Source organism: Arachis ipaensis, chromosome B06, assembly GCF_000816755.2.
Source record: "Arachis ipaensis cultivar K30076 chromosome B06, Araip1.1, whole genome shotgun sequence".
In the NCBI taxonomy this organism is placed as follows: Eukaryota; Viridiplantae; Streptophyta; class Magnoliopsida; order Fabales; family Fabaceae; genus Arachis; species Arachis ipaensis.
In genome coordinates, this window is record NC_029790.2 from 91,218,461 (window position 1) to 91,234,402 (window position 15,942).

Sequence of the window (15,942 nt, forward strand, 5' to 3'; positions counted from 1 at the left end):
TTAATGACTTTATATTGTGTTTTCCGTCAAGAATTAGAACTTTTAGATCACCACGACTCTTAACTCTCGACAAAGCAATAAAATTGCTTGTGAGTGAACATTGATTTTAGTAGATAAAACCCTACATATGATAATAATTGACCTTAATCCTTGTTTATTGTCATTGTAAAGCACACTCTTAATGGAGATTGTTTCTGCTGGAACTTAAATGACAACCTTAAATCTGAAAGGATCAAGTTCATTTTTGGAATGTATACTTTGTTCGCTAATATTTCAACTGGTCACTACCATCGCTCCAATTACATTGTTGCCAAGTTCATTAACTATTAACCTTGTTCCGTTGCATAAAAATAAAGTCTAGTCTATATTTTGCAGTAGCATTACTGTGGCTACTAGCTTCAAAATTAACTTGTAGTTTGATAGTCCCGAACATTTGATGTTATTTAGGAACTGTGGTGTGAACTACTCGTGTTGTATGTCTTCATTCTCATAAGCTTGACATGTTATGTTAGAATTTAGATACTCCTTTTCTATCCCTGAAAAATCTGTAAGACGAAATCGTTTACCTTCTCGATACTCTCAAGTGTGGGTGCAAGAATTGTCCTACTCTAAAAATACCTATAATCTGACATATTTTGTGACAAATTTGAATATGCAAAATCTACCAAGTGAGAGAGAGGGTCATCAGTTGTTGTAAATAGCAGATCATCTAAAATTTTAACTTTTGACTCATCACCAACAGCAGAACCAATATTTCCATTTCCAACTTCAAGTATCCAATTAGCAAATCTCTTTATTTTACTATCATGTTGATCTGAAGAAGACATTAGAAGCCTCATGTCCGTATGCAACTTCAGAACCTTACAGAACGATCACAGATAGATGAGTTAATAGCTGATGACACTATATCGGATCTACTTTCTTTAAGAATCACCGGAAGTATTTATCTAAAATCATCTCCTAAAACCACAACCTTACCACCAAATGATTGATGTGTCATATGTTGATCGGTAATTGACATAAAATTCCTGAGTATCCGATCAGGTGCTTCAAAGTGCATTTTATTGAGCATTAGAGTTTCATCTCAAATTATTAAGCTACTTTGGATGAGCAACCCAGCCTTCAAACTACCATGTTTGATGTGACAAGTAGATTCATCAGTAATTGTAATGGGTATTAAAAATCTAGAATGAGTTTTTTTTGCCACCAGGTAGGAGTAAAGACCAAGATTCTGAAAATTGGTTCGAACCATCCGGTCGAACCGGTCAAATTGTTAACCGATGAGATTTGCAGTTCGGTTAGAAACTATAATTGCCAAATTTGAAAATCGCTGTTGAATCGTCGAACCGGGCAAGAACCGATCAATCAAACCGACCCTAAACCCGACCGGTTTTCAAAAAATTTTTCCAAATGGCGCCGTTTTGTTTCAAACCAAATAAACCCTAATCAAACTACAGCATCCTCACAACCTAACTCACTCACTCCTCCTTCCAGCCCCTTCCTGAATTAGAAAGCAACCCAACCAACCCTAGCCTCCAAACTTTAAAGGCTCAAACGGCAACCCTAGCTTCCACCACCACCGTCGTCTTTGTCGAGCAGCTTCTTCGTGGTAGCTGTCGTCTTTGTTTGCCCTCTGGTCACTTTCGTCTTTGTTTGCCCGCTGGTCGTCGTCGTCCTCGTCTACCCTCTGGTCGCCATCATCTTCGTCTGCTTGCTGAAGGTCAGTGTTCAGTGCTCCCTTTGTCTCTTTTTTGCATTGCGACAGCTCCATCGTGCTTGTTTGTGAGGTTTCGGTGAAGCACACCCGCAGAACCACTAGCACCACTCTCGTTCATCGCGCTACCACCGTTCATCGCACCTCCGTCCTCATTGCCATTTAGCACCCTGTCGCTGCCTTCAATCGCGGTATCTTCTCCTTCCTCGTTCACCGAGGCAACGACCTCGGTGCCATTGCTTTGCTCCGTCATGCGACAACAGATCCACAGTGAGGTCACATTTTGCTCAATTGAGATCTAAACTCTCAATGTGCAATTCTATTACTTCTTCTATTGCATCTCTAATTTTTTAATTTTGGCATAAAGTATTTTAATTGTTGCAGTTGGTTTTGTTGTTGCCAAATTTGTGTTGCTGCTTCATTGTAATAACTAATTTGCTATCACATAATTTCTGTTGTTACTGATTTTAGATATAAAATTATGGTTGATGATTGTTGAATTGTTACTTGATTCTGACAAAATTGAACGCATATCTGGTTGTTAGCTATCATTGAACTATCTTAGAGCTTTTCCTCCCATAACTTGAATCATTGAATGGTTAGCTATGCTCCACTACTGTTCTGTACTCTATATTCTGTATTTTTGGTGTTGATTGAATCATTGAATGATTAATTCACTGTTGGATTTTTTTTGGGGTTAATTTTTAGAAAAAAGATTGTTAATCTTTATTAAAATTGTGCTAAAATTTTGCTAAAATTGTCATCAGCTAAAAATCTTGTTAATCTTTATTAAAATTATGCTGAAAATTTTGTTAAAAATTTTTCAGGATTTCTATTTGTTCATTATGATATGTTTTTTGTTAGAGAAGAAATAAATTTGTCATTTTTGTTTTTAATGAACAAATAGATGAATTGAATTAACTCATTTAACTAGATAAGTAGATGATCGAATATTTATTATTGATTTGTTAATTCAATGAATTTTTTTGTTTCTTGTGACTATCTTAATTTTCATATAATATTATATTTGACTTATGTATTGTATTGAAATGTGATTATGAGATTTTAATTAGAATTATACTTTTAATTTGTATTTATTTAAGATTTATATCAGAATATATTTATATGTTTGTATATTTATTTATAATTTGATATGTTATTTTATTATAATTTGGTTATTTTGGTTGAATCATAGTTGAACCTCTAAATCGATAAACCAGTAGTTCGAGCGGTTTGATGATCGGTTCGATTTACAGAACCTTTGTAAAGACACAATTTCACTGGATGTAACATTTAAAATAAATTTTCCTCTAGACTGAATAGCAGAATAAATGTCTTACCACACCTATCAAGCCCATAAAAGAAGTAAAAATCACCAGAGTCAGTAATAATAGCATTGAGTATCTTATCGAATACTAAACTTTGCTCATGAGTCATCATTTGTTCTGTATATAAGTTTGAATGAGTCGACTCATTTGTGTCATATGCTAACTCCTCTTCTATTATCTAATTTTGAAAAAGGCGAATATTAGACAGCTCCAGATATGGCATTAATTGATAGTCTCTTAAAGATCTCGCATTGCTATTGAGTATCCTTTCGATCTCAATAAGTTAGAGGTTTTTTAATTCGTCATCAATCATGTTTAGTCCTAGTAAAAGCACACAACGGTTTTATGAAATATTTAATAAGTAATTCCAAAATAAAACCCATTAATATTATTAATAAAAACAAAATTAAAAAGAGAATAAAATATTGATATAAAAAAATAAGACATAGTGAAATATATTGGTTTTTAAATACTTTTTTCCTCTCATATAGTATCTCGTCACACAATAATATTTAAGTGCATTTCAAACACGATATGGTTTGCCAACACTATTAGATATCAGTAGCATTACAAATAGTTTTCTCAATTGATGACCAGATACAAATTCAGTTACCTCATTAATAGTTGTAATGAATTTCCTATCGTCACACAGTAGTCCCATAGAATAGCAAGCATCTTGAAAGCTAGAAAAATTGTTAAATAGGAATGATTTTTTAGTTTCATCGTAAAATGTATCAATCCTATTATTTGCTCATAAAAATAAATAAAATTAACTACACTTTAGAAATTAATAAATTTAGAAAAAAATTTAAATTTTTTCAAACTACTAAATTAATTCAATTTTTTAGGACCAACATTAGAAACAGAATTAAGTATAGAGAAATGTCAAATTAAAATTTTCTTTTAAATAGCATAAATACTCTCACATGTTTACAAAATAAGTAATTCCATTCAATTTAATATAATTTTTTGTAGTTAGCACTTCAATTTATATTTAAAAAAATTCTAAATTCCAAACAAAAAAATTCAAAAAAAAAAAAAAAGAAAAATAGCACCGCAAGAAAAAAAATAATATTTTCGCCAAAACAAACATATGTTTGGCATTATTTTATTAGATAGACTCTAAAAAGAAATTCAAAAACATGTGCATTCAAATTCTCAATTTTTATTTTCAACCTTGATCATCTTTCAAGTTGAGGTATCTACTTTCGCCCTCGAATCTTTCCACTCCGACGATAGTCACTTCATTGGCGTAATAGTATTTTTCAACACTTCGGATTCACCATTGTCTGCAACCTCATTGGAAAATGAAAGCAATAAATTTTGTATAAAACACTATGTTAAATTAAAGACATTCTTCTCATATTTTATTTTAACTCAATAATTTTTTTGAATAAAATTATAATTTAACTTTAAGAAAAAAAACTCATTTTTTGAATAACTACTAATGAGCGGATATTTTATACGCTTTTTGACATCATTTTCATATAGTTTTTAGAAGTTTTTATTTAGTTTTTATTAAGTTTTTATAAGTTTAAGTGTTAAAATCACATTTTTGGATTCTACTATGAGTTTTTGTATTTTTGGGCAATTTCAAGTATTTTCTAGTTGAAGAGGAGTTGGAGCAGAAGTCTGATTCAGAGACAGAGAAAGCACTACAGACGCTATCCAGATCTGACCTGCCTGCATTTGGAAGAGCTTTTCTGAAGCTACAAAAGTCCAAATGGAGCGCTCTCAATGGTTATGGAAAGCTAACTTCTAGAGCTTTCCAGCAATATACAATAGTCTATACTTTGCTCCGGATTAGAAGGCCCAAAACCGGCGTCCAACGCCAGCTTCCTGCCCCCTTCCAGACGTCCAGCGCCCAAAGAGCAGAGCCCAACATCCAAAAAGCTCAGAAAGGACCCCTAGCTAGCAATCCACGCCCAAGAGACCTCATCAAAGCTCAGCCCAAATACTCACTAAGTGGGCCCCAGAAGTAGATTTTAGCACTAATTAGACTATTTTACCCTACTAGTCATTTATTTAAGGGATTAAACTTATGTTATTTAAATACAACCATTCCTGGGGGTCTTCGAACCTTCTTCAACGTTCCTCCTTCTGGGAGGGAGGTCTGCCATTTTTACATTTTTCATTGTTTTTATTTTCAGTATGAGTTTCTAAACTTCCTAGGTTGAGGGGAGGAACCCAGCTGAGTCCTATGAATTAATAAAAGTATTATTTCTTCTTCTTCGATCCGTGTCTGATCTATCTCTAAGATGTATATCCCGATCTTCATCGTGATAAATAGGACGATCTGACAAATTGGCTCTGTTCATCACATTAAGACGAACGTGCCTGACAAACACCCACGTCTACTTGGGTTCGTGTGAATACTTGGTCGGAAAGCACGAACCAACAGCTATGGATTTACATCTCTCATACGGTTAATCCACGATTTTGTTGGGGACTTCTTGAGATATCAGTTCAGCCGATCTCCAAGGAGAATAAGGTCTCCGTGGTATACGCTAGATCCAAGAAGCAGCATTCTCTGATCTGAAAGATTCTACCTTGTCTGTGGAGTTTTGAGTAGGATCGCCTAGAGAATGGATTGCTATGCGCTTCACCCTCCATTGGATTGAATACCAAGGGCCCTGGTGTTCATTCTGTAGTAGAGGAGATCAAAGACCATTGGCGTGGCTTTGATCACTTACAGCCTGCCATAGAAGAAGATCATTCACAAGCAAAGAAGATGATAGTACCATAGTTACTTCAGAAAGACGAAGCAACTCCGACTCTCAACTCTATTCCTATCCCTGAAAACACTTGCTTTACACATTCAGCATTAAATAGTTTCTCTTGATGAATATAATCCAACTACCTTCTGATTCCGCCTGACTAAGACCTGCAAGACAACCATAAGCTTGTTTCAAGCCACAATCCTCGTGGGATCGACCCTGACTCGCTCAAGTATTACTTGAACGACCCAGTGCATTTGCTGGTACTACTGCTGTTGTACGAAATAGTGTGGGTTTTGCATACATGCGCACCAGTTTTTGGTGCCGTTGCCGGGGATTGTTGAATTTGGACAAACTGCCGGATTGTTTTGCTCCTTAGATCAGGTAAGTTTATTTTATATTATTTTAATTGAGTCTTTAGTTTTTGTTTTCTTCATCTTCTTCTTCTATTTTTTCAAAAATTTCTTAAAACTTTTTCAAAAAATATTTTTCTTTTCTTTGTTCAATTTTTGTTCTTAGTTTGAGTCTTTGTGTCTTTTAAATTTATTTTTCCCTCTTTAATTTTCAAAAATTTCAAAAAATTTTTCAAAAATATTTTTATTTTTGTTTAATCCTTACATTTTTTGAATGTGTGTATGTTCTTGGTAATTTCATGTTCTTTGAGTCTTTCTTTCAAAAAATTTTCAAAAATAATTTTTCTTTGGTTAATTCTTGTGTCAAGTCTTTAAGTTTGGTGTTTTCTTTTTTTTTTCTTGCAATTTTCGAAAATTTGGTTTTAGTTTTCTAAAAATTTTAAGTTTGGTGTTCTTTTAATGTTCTTTAGTTCTTTGAGTCTTTAAATTTTGTTCTTTGTGTTCTTGTTTATCTTCAAAGTGTTCTTGAGTCTTGTATGTGTCTTGATCTTAAAATTTTTAAGTTTGGTGTCTCTTGGTGTTTCTCTCCAAAAATTTTCGAAAATAAAGGGGTGATAGATCTAAAAATTTTAAGTCTTGTGTGTTTTGTGTGTTTTTCTCTTTTATCATAAAATTCAAAAATAAAAAAAATATATATTTTCTAACTTAATTTTAACTTAATTTTCGAATTTTTGCATTAAAAATTCAGATTTTAATTTCAAAATTTTATCTTATCATATCTTAGTTGTCAAGTTTTCAAAAAATCAAATATTTTCAAAAATTAAAAATCATATCTTTTTCAAAAAAATCTTATCTTTCTCAAAATCATATCATATCTTTTTTAAAATTTAAAAATCTCATCTTATCTTTTTCAAATTTCAAATTTTTAAAAATGAAATCTTTTCAAAATCAATTTTCTAATCTTATCTTTTTGTTTCTTACCTTATCTTTTCTAACTTCTAATTTTTAACTCATATCTTTTTCAAAATCAAATTTTAAAATCTTATCTTTTTTGAAAATCAATTTCAAATCTTTTTAATTTCATATCTTATTTTTTTCTAATTTCAAATTCTAATTTCAAAATCTTTTATTATCTTACTTCTTATCTTATTTTAAATTTAAATCTTTTCTTATCCTATCTTTTGTTTTTTTATCTTTTCTTAATTAATATCTTATCTTCTCTTTCATCTTTTTCAAAACCACCTAACTAACTTTTCCCTCTCTCAATTTTCGAAAATCACTTCTATTCTTCTTTCTCTCTTTTCTTTTTCAAAACCTCCTAACTAACTCTTCTCATCTTAATTTTTGAAAATATATTTCTATTTCTCTCTCTTCTTTTTTTTCAAAACCTCCTAACTAACTCTTCTCTTCCTTAATTTTCGAAAATATCTCTCTTCTTCTCTCTCATCTTTTTCAAAACCACCTAACTAACTCCCTTCTCTCTCAATTTTCGAAAAATTAATTCTCCCTCTCCCTTCTATTTTCGAAAATTTAACATTTAAATTTCAAATTCTTTTTAAATTAATTAAGCTATTTTTCAAAAATTAATTAAATAAATTAGATAAAAATAAAAATATTTTAATTTACATTTTCTATTTATACATCTTCTCTTCTCATCTCTATTCATTCAACTCTACTATAATAGACTCTTTGCCTACAATTCTTTGTCTTCTCATTTGGAGCTTCTTGCCAATTGGCACAGAAAGCTCTCTTGTGATTTCTCTATTCTTTCTTCTCAACTTTCATCCTCTCTTATTTACTCTTATCTACTATATCCAAGGTATTTTTCCTTTACTTATTTTATTTATTTTTATTTTTTTTATCTTCTTCTTCTTCATCTACTTTTGACTTTAAGGAGGAGCTTCTTGTCTATTGGCAGTCTCTTTCATTTCTTTTTCTTTTTTTCTTGTTTATGACCAGGAACAGGGATAAAGAACCCTCTTAACTCTTGATCCTGAACCTGAGAAGACTTTAAGGAGGCGTTTACAACTAGCTAAAGCACAACACTCTGGAAGAGACCTTTCAGAAAGTTTTGAACAAGAAATAGAGGATATAGCCGAACCACAAGAGGAGCCTAGAAAGGTCCTTAGTGATTTTACCAAACCTACTTCTGACTTTTATGGCAGAAGCATTACTGTACCTGCCATTGGAGCTAACAATTTTGAGCTTAAGCCTCAGTTAGTCTCTCTTCTGCAGTAGAACTGCAAGTTCCATAGACTTCCAGTAGAAGATCCACATCAGTTCTTAGCAGAGTTCTTACAGATCTATGATACTGTAAAGACTAATGGAGTTAATCCTGAAGTCTACAAGCTTATGCTTTTTTCCTTTGCTTTAAGAGACAGAGCTAAGTTCTAGTTGGATGCCTAACCTAGAGAGAGTCTTGACTCTTGGGAAAAGCTAGTTAATATTTTTCTGGCTAAGTTCTTTCCTCCTCAAAGGATGAGCAAGATTACAGTGGAAGTTCAAACCTTCAGACAAAGAGAAGGTGAATCACTCTATGAAACTTGGAAAAGATACAAGCAGCTGATCAGGAGACGTCCTCCTAATATGCTCTCAGAATGGTCCCTCATAGGCGTGTTCTGTGATGGCTTATCTGAGATATCTAATATTTCCTTGGATAGCTTTGCAGGTGGATCCCTCTAATTGAAGAAAACACCTGCAGAAGTAATGAGCGGATAATTTATACGCTTTTTGGCATTATTTTTAGTATGTTTTTAGTAGAATCTAGTTACTTTTACGGATGTTTTCATTAGTTTTTATGTTAAATTCACATTTCTGGACTTTACTATGAGTTTGTGTATTTTTCTGTGATTTCAGGTATTTTCTGGCTGAAATTGAGGGACTTGAGCAAAAATCAGATTCAGAGGTTGAAGAAGGACTGCTGATGCTGTTGGATTCTGACCTCCCTGCACTCAAAATGGATTTTCTGGAGCTACAGAACTCAAAATGGCGCGCTTCCAATTGCGTTGAAAAGCAGACATCAAGGGCTTTCCAGCAATATATAATAGTCCATACTTTATCCAAGTTTAGACGACGCAAACTGGCGTTCAACGCCAGCTCTGCCCAATTATGGCGTCCAGCGCCAGAAACAAGTTGCAAAGTGGAGTTCAACGCCCAAACTGGCACAAAAGCTGGCGTTCAACTCCAAGAATGACCTCTCCACGTGTAGACTTCAAGCTCAGCCCAAGCACACACCAAGTGGGCCCCAGAAGTGGATTTATGCATCAATTACCTACTTCTGTAAACCCTAGTGACTAGTTTATTATAAATAGAACTTTTTATCATTGTATTCGTAGCTTTGGTTACTCCGGTTCCCCTCTAGGGCCGAGACCAATGAACTCCATTATTATATCCGCCTGACTGAGATTTACAAGGTGACCATAGTTTGCTTCATACCAACAATCTCCGTGGGATCGACCCTTACTCACGTAAGGTTTATTACTTGGACGACCTAGTGCACTTGCTGGTTAGTTATGCGAAGTTGTGAAGATATGTTTAGACCATGGTTCTGTGCATCCGTTTTTGGTGCCATCACCAGGGAATCAATTTCGAACAATAATTCACAACCTGAATAACAATTTTGCATACCAAGAAGCTAGAGAATTCATTGAGATGGTTGCAAACAACCAATTCATGTACACCTCTGATAGGAATCCTGTAAACCATAGAACCTCTCAGAAGAAAGGAGTTCATGAAGTTGAGACTCTGAATGCTATCTTGGCTCAGAATAAGATCTTGACCCAACAGGTCAACATGATCTCTCAACATCTCACTGGGATGCAAACTGCAGCTGGCAGTAATCAGGAAGCTTCTCTTGAAGAAGAAGCTTATAATCCTGATCAACCCACCATAGAGGAGGTGAATTACATGGGAAAACCCTATAGAAATACTTACAACCCTTCATGGAGGAATCATCCTAACCTTTCATGGAAGGATCATTAGAAACCTTAGCAAGGTTTCAATAAAGGTGGTAGGAAGCAGAATAGGTTCAACAATAGACCACTATTCCCATCTTCTCAAGGGAATATGGAGACCTCTAAGTAGAGCCTCTCTGACTTAGCCACTCTAGTCTCCAGCCTCACTAAGACCACCCACAGTTTCATTAATGAAACAAGATCTTCCATTAGAAATTTAGAGGTACAAGTTGGTCAACTGAGCAAGAGGATCCCTGAGATCACTCCAGACACTCTTCCCAGTAATACAGAGGTTAATCTTAGAGAAGAGTGCAAGGCCATAACCATGGAGGTTGAGGCCGAATTGGAGGAGAATAGGAAGGCATTGAACGCCAGTGAAGAAGCCTTCACTGGGCGTTCAACGCCCACTAGCACAGGGAAGCTGGCGTTGAACGCCAGCAAAGACATCCCTGCTAGGCGTTCAACGCTCAGAATGCTAGAGAGATTGGCGTTTAATGCCAGTCAGGGTAGATAGCAAGAGCGTTCAACACCCAATAAGCTGACAGAGCTGGCATTGAACGCCAAACCGAAGCACACCCTTTGAGTGCCTGAAGCCCACTCAAGAACCCTCTAGCCTAGAACCAAAGGAAACCATAAAGACTATAAAGGTTCCTTTGAATGAACTTCTGTAGTGCATAAGTTCTGATGACTACTCATCCTCCAGTGAGGATGAAGACACTAGGAAAGAGCGAGTTGCTCGTTTCCTAGGAGCTCTAATGAAGCTGAACGCCAAACTATTTTGTACAAAGCCTCTAGAGGAAGAACCTCACTGCTTACGAAAGAACTCCATGCTTTGCTTCAGCAAGAGCTACCTCAGAAGCTTCCAGATCTTAGACGCTTTCTGATTCCTTGCACCATAGGCACTATGACCTTTGAAAAAGCTCTGTATGACCTAGGATCAAGTATTAACCTCATGACACTCTCAGTAATGGAGAAGTTGGGAATTCTTGAGGTACAAGCTGCACACGTCTCTTTAGAGATGGAAGACAAGACCATGAAGAAGCCATATGGCATAGTAGAGGATGTGTTAGTTAAAGTTGAAAACCATTACATCCCTGCAAACTTCATTGTGTTGGACATAGGAGAGGATGAGGATGACTATGTCATCCTTGGAAGAACTTTTCTAGCCACAGCCAATGCTATCATTGATGTGGCTAAGGGAGAACTAACCCTAAAGTTAGGAGAGGATCACATCTTATTCAAGATGCCTCATCCTAATTCTCCCTCTAAAAGAGAGATAATAGTACAACACCTGGTGTGACAACCCTCTCTTTCTGTGCAGAGCTCTGCAAAGCCCCCAGACATCAATTCTAAGTTTGGTGTTGGGCAGCCCTCAACAAGCTCTAAGCACAAAGGTACTAATAAGAAAGTATCTAAAGGCTGGAAGGACAAAAAAGTCCCAACTGAAGGCCTCTCACATGGCATGAGAGTTGTCTTCACTAAGAATCTAGTCCTACCACATATAGTGAACTGTGTCCTATCTCTAGAGCATGTAGAGCTCATTCATGAGAGGATAGGCAGAAAATTCACCATCAGGGGCGAAAATCTGAGCCCTTACTCACCTCCTTAAGGAGCTGAAGGTCAAGCTAGTGACTTTAAAAGAGCACTTGTTGGGAGACAACCCAACTTTACTCAACCATTTATTTTCTTTTTGTTTTTCTTTCAGTTATTAGAGTCATGATCATGTGCATCAGTCAAGAGACAGATTTCACAGTAGTGAAAACAGAACACTCCAAGTGGAGTGTTAAAGTTGAACGCCAGTGAGGAAGCCCTCCTGGGCGTTCAACACCCCAAGAGGGGAGCATTGCTGGCGTTGCACGCTAGCCAGGGAGCAGCCCCTGGGCGTTCAAACGCCAGTGCAAAGAAGCAGGGAATCTGGAATTCCCTAGCCTCTCAAGATCAAGAGGTCCCACAGAAGCTCCACCTACCCCACCTTCTTCTACTCTACTTTGCTCGAGGGCGAGCAAAACTCTTAAGTTTGGTGTTGCAAAAGCTTTGCTTTTTGACTTCTACTACTCTTAAGTATGGAAGAAGAGGATGGAGCAAACTAGGAAGCATGCCCAAGAGCCTGTGCAGCCGCCTCAACAAAGACAAAGGAGTGACATAGAAGAGATCAAGTACTACATCGGATCCTCAAGGAGGAGTAGTAGCCATCATCATCCAGGTGGATTCGTTCTCTTTATCTCTTTGTCTGTTATTTTTCTATTTTCTGTCTGTTTTATTTCCTGTTTTCTTGTCCTAGTTGCATGATCATTTGCATTGATGTCTTTAAGTTGTAAAATGTTCCATATATCTCTCACCTTACTTAAATAATTTTTTTTAAAAAATTGAGAGATGCATGAATTTCAAGTTTAAAATAAGATTAGTTAAATTAGCTTGATGTGGTGTCATTTGCTTTTGTTTTCTGAATGTATGATTAAATAGTGCATGTTTGAAGTTGAAATTTTAGAATGTTGGCTCTTGAAAGAATAAGAAAAAAGGAAAAATATTATTGATAATCTGAAAAATCTAAAAATTGATTCTTGAAGCAAGAAAAAGCAGCAAAAAGGAAAAGAAAAATCATGTTGCAAAAGAAAAAAAATTTATATGCATGCGAAAAAGAAAGAAAAATGGAAAAAAGAAAAAAATTATAAAGCAGAAAAATCCATTACTGCCCAAAAATGCAGGAAAAGGAGGGCAGATTGAAAAAGCCAGTAACCCTTTAAACCAAAAGAGAAGGGTAAAAGGACCCAAGACTTTGAGCATCAGTGGATAGGAGGGCCCAAAGGAATAAAATCTTGGCCTAAGCGGCTAAACCAAGCTATCCCTAACCATGTGCTTGTGGCGTGAAGGTGTCAAGTGAAAAGCTTGAGACTGAGTGGTTAAAGTCGAGGTCCAAAGCAAAAGAGTGTGCTTAAAAACTCTGGACACCTCTATCTGGGGACTCTAACAAAGCTGAGTCACAATCTGAAAAGGTTCACCCAGGTAAAATGTCTGTGGCATGAATGTATCCGGTGGTAATATTGGAAAACAGAGTGCTTAGGGTCATGGCCAAGACTCAAAAATTTGTGTTCAAGAATCAAAATAAGCTTAACTAAGAGAGTCAATAATATCATCTGGATTCTAAGTTCCTAAGGATGCCAACATCTCTGAGTTTCAATGGTTAGTGAGATCCCGAAACTATTCAGAAGCAAAAAGCTACTAAGTCCCGCTCATCTGATTTTAACTAAGCTTCATTTGAAACTTAGAAATTTATTGTATCTTAATTTTCTTTTTATCCTACTATATTTTTAGTTGCTTGGGGACAAGCAACGGTTTAAGTTTGGTGTTGTGATGAGCGGATATTTTATATGCTTTTTGACATCATTTTCATATAGTTTTTAGTAGTTTTTAATAATTTTTTATAAGTTTTAGTGTTAAAATCACATTTTTAGATTCTACTATGAGTTTTTGTGTTTTTGGACAATTTCAGGTATTTTCTGGCTGAAATTGAGGAGTTGGAGTAGAAGTCTGATTCAGAGATAGAGAAAGCACCGCAGATGCTGTCTAGATCTGACCTACCTGCATTTGGAAGAGCTTTTTTGTAGTTACAGAAGTCCAAATGGAGCTCTCTTAACAACTATGGAAAGCTGACTTTCAGAGCTTTCCAGCAATATATAATAGTCCATACTTTTCTCCGGATTAGAAGGCCCAAAACTAGCATCCAACGCTAGCTTCCAGCCCCCTTCCAAACGTCCAATACCCAAAGAGCAGAGCCCAATGTCCAAAAGGCTCAGAAAGGACCCCTAGCTGGCAATCCAAGCCCAAGAGACCTCAATGCATGTGGACCTCATCAAAGCTAAGCCCAAATACTCACCAAGTGGGCTCCAAGTATATTTTTGCACTAATTAGACTATTTTACCCTACTAGTCATCTATTTAAGGGATTAAACTTATGTAATTTAAATACAACCATTCCCGGGGATCTTCGGACCTTCTTCAACTTTCCTCATCCTTTGGGAGAGAGGTCTGCCATTTTTACGTTTTTCCATTGTTTTCATTTTCAGTATGAGTTTTTAAACCTCTTAGGTTGAGGGAGGAGGCCAGTTGAGTCCTATGAATTAATAAAAGTACTATTTCTTCTTCTTCGATCCGTGTCTGATCTATCTCTAAGATATATATTCCGATCTTCATCGAAACAGGACGATCTGACAAATTGGCTCTGTTCATCACATTAAGACGAACGTGCCTGACAAACACCCGCGTCTACTTGGGTTCATGTGAATACTTGGTTGGAAAGCACGAATCAACAGCTATGGATTTACATCTCTCAGATGGTTAATCTACGATTTCATTGGGGACTTCTCGTGACATCAGTTTAGTCGATCTCCGGGGAGATTACGGTCTTCGGGGAGATTACGATCTCCGTGGTATAGGCTAGATCCAAGAAGCAACATTTTATGATCCGAAAGATTCTACCTTGTCTGTGGAGTTTTGAGTAGGATTGCCAAGAGAATGGATTGCTATGCGCTTCACCCTCCATTGGATTGAATACCAAGGGCCCTGGCGTTCATTCTGTAGCAGAGGAGATCAAAGACCATTGGCGTGGCTTTGATCACTTACAGCCTGCCATAGAAGAAGATCATTCACAAGCAAAGAAGATGATAGTACCAGAGTTACTTAAGAAAGATGAAGCAACTCCGACTCTCAACTCTATTCCTATCCCTGAAAATACTTGCTTTACTCATTCGGCATTAAATAGTTTCTTTTGATGAATATAATCCAATTACCTTCTGATTCTGCCTGACTAAGACCTGCAAGACAACCATAAGCTTGCTTCAAGCCACAATCCTCGTGGGATTGACCCTAACTCGCTCAGGTATTACTTGGACGACCCAGTGCACTTGCTGGTACTGCTGCTGTTGTACGAAATAGTGTGAGTTTTGCGTACACGTGCACCAACTTCCTTTGCACCTTTTACTTCCTCCTGTTTAAAGTTGGAAGTAAACCATCGGTGTTGTCAATATCTTAAGATTATAATTAATTATTAATTATTTTATATAAATTAGATACTATCAATGACCAAGAAATAAAAAAGTTATTTAATTTTTAATGGAAATTATAATTAATTAATTGTAACTGCACCTCCAATTGAATAGGATGAACCTCTTCGAATTTATTTATGAAGTTCACATCATCGGTCATCTTTCTAACTTTATAAATTAAAAAATATGAATTATCAGATATTTAAATTTCAATGATAAAAAAAAGTCTTGTCAATTAGGTTAAGCAAAAGTTTAGGTATATCACATATATCTCCTTTGTGTAGAATATCATTTAACATATTAATAATAAAAAATTATAAAAACTATTATTAAAAATACCTCCACTAATGTTTTTAAAAGTAAATATTGATTATAACCTACCAATAAAAGTGGATCAAGTATCTCTACACAGCTATTTTTTAAAATTTATTTTGCCTCTTTATTAAAGACTACAAAATATGCAGTTATAGTCATCAATGACACCAAACTTGATTCAGTATCTGGTTAGCGAAAAAATAGCATAAAAAAATTAAATATAGACTTATTCAATATTTAATCCACTGTGATTAGACTTTAACTTAAAAAATAAATAAAAATTTTGGAGTTATGGATAAAAGAAGACGGTCACAATTTGATCACTTAACAATTTTTGTAAAAGCATAGATAGACTTGTTGCATTCACATTGGCCGTACCACCAGTCTAGAGGATCTATAATATGACTTATGGTAGCCAAGACAACACAAACAGCAATTTGAAAAAAAAACTTATCGAAATAAATAAGATGAATAAATAAAAATAATCTCTGTGCAATAAATTGAAATTGTTTTCTTTTTTC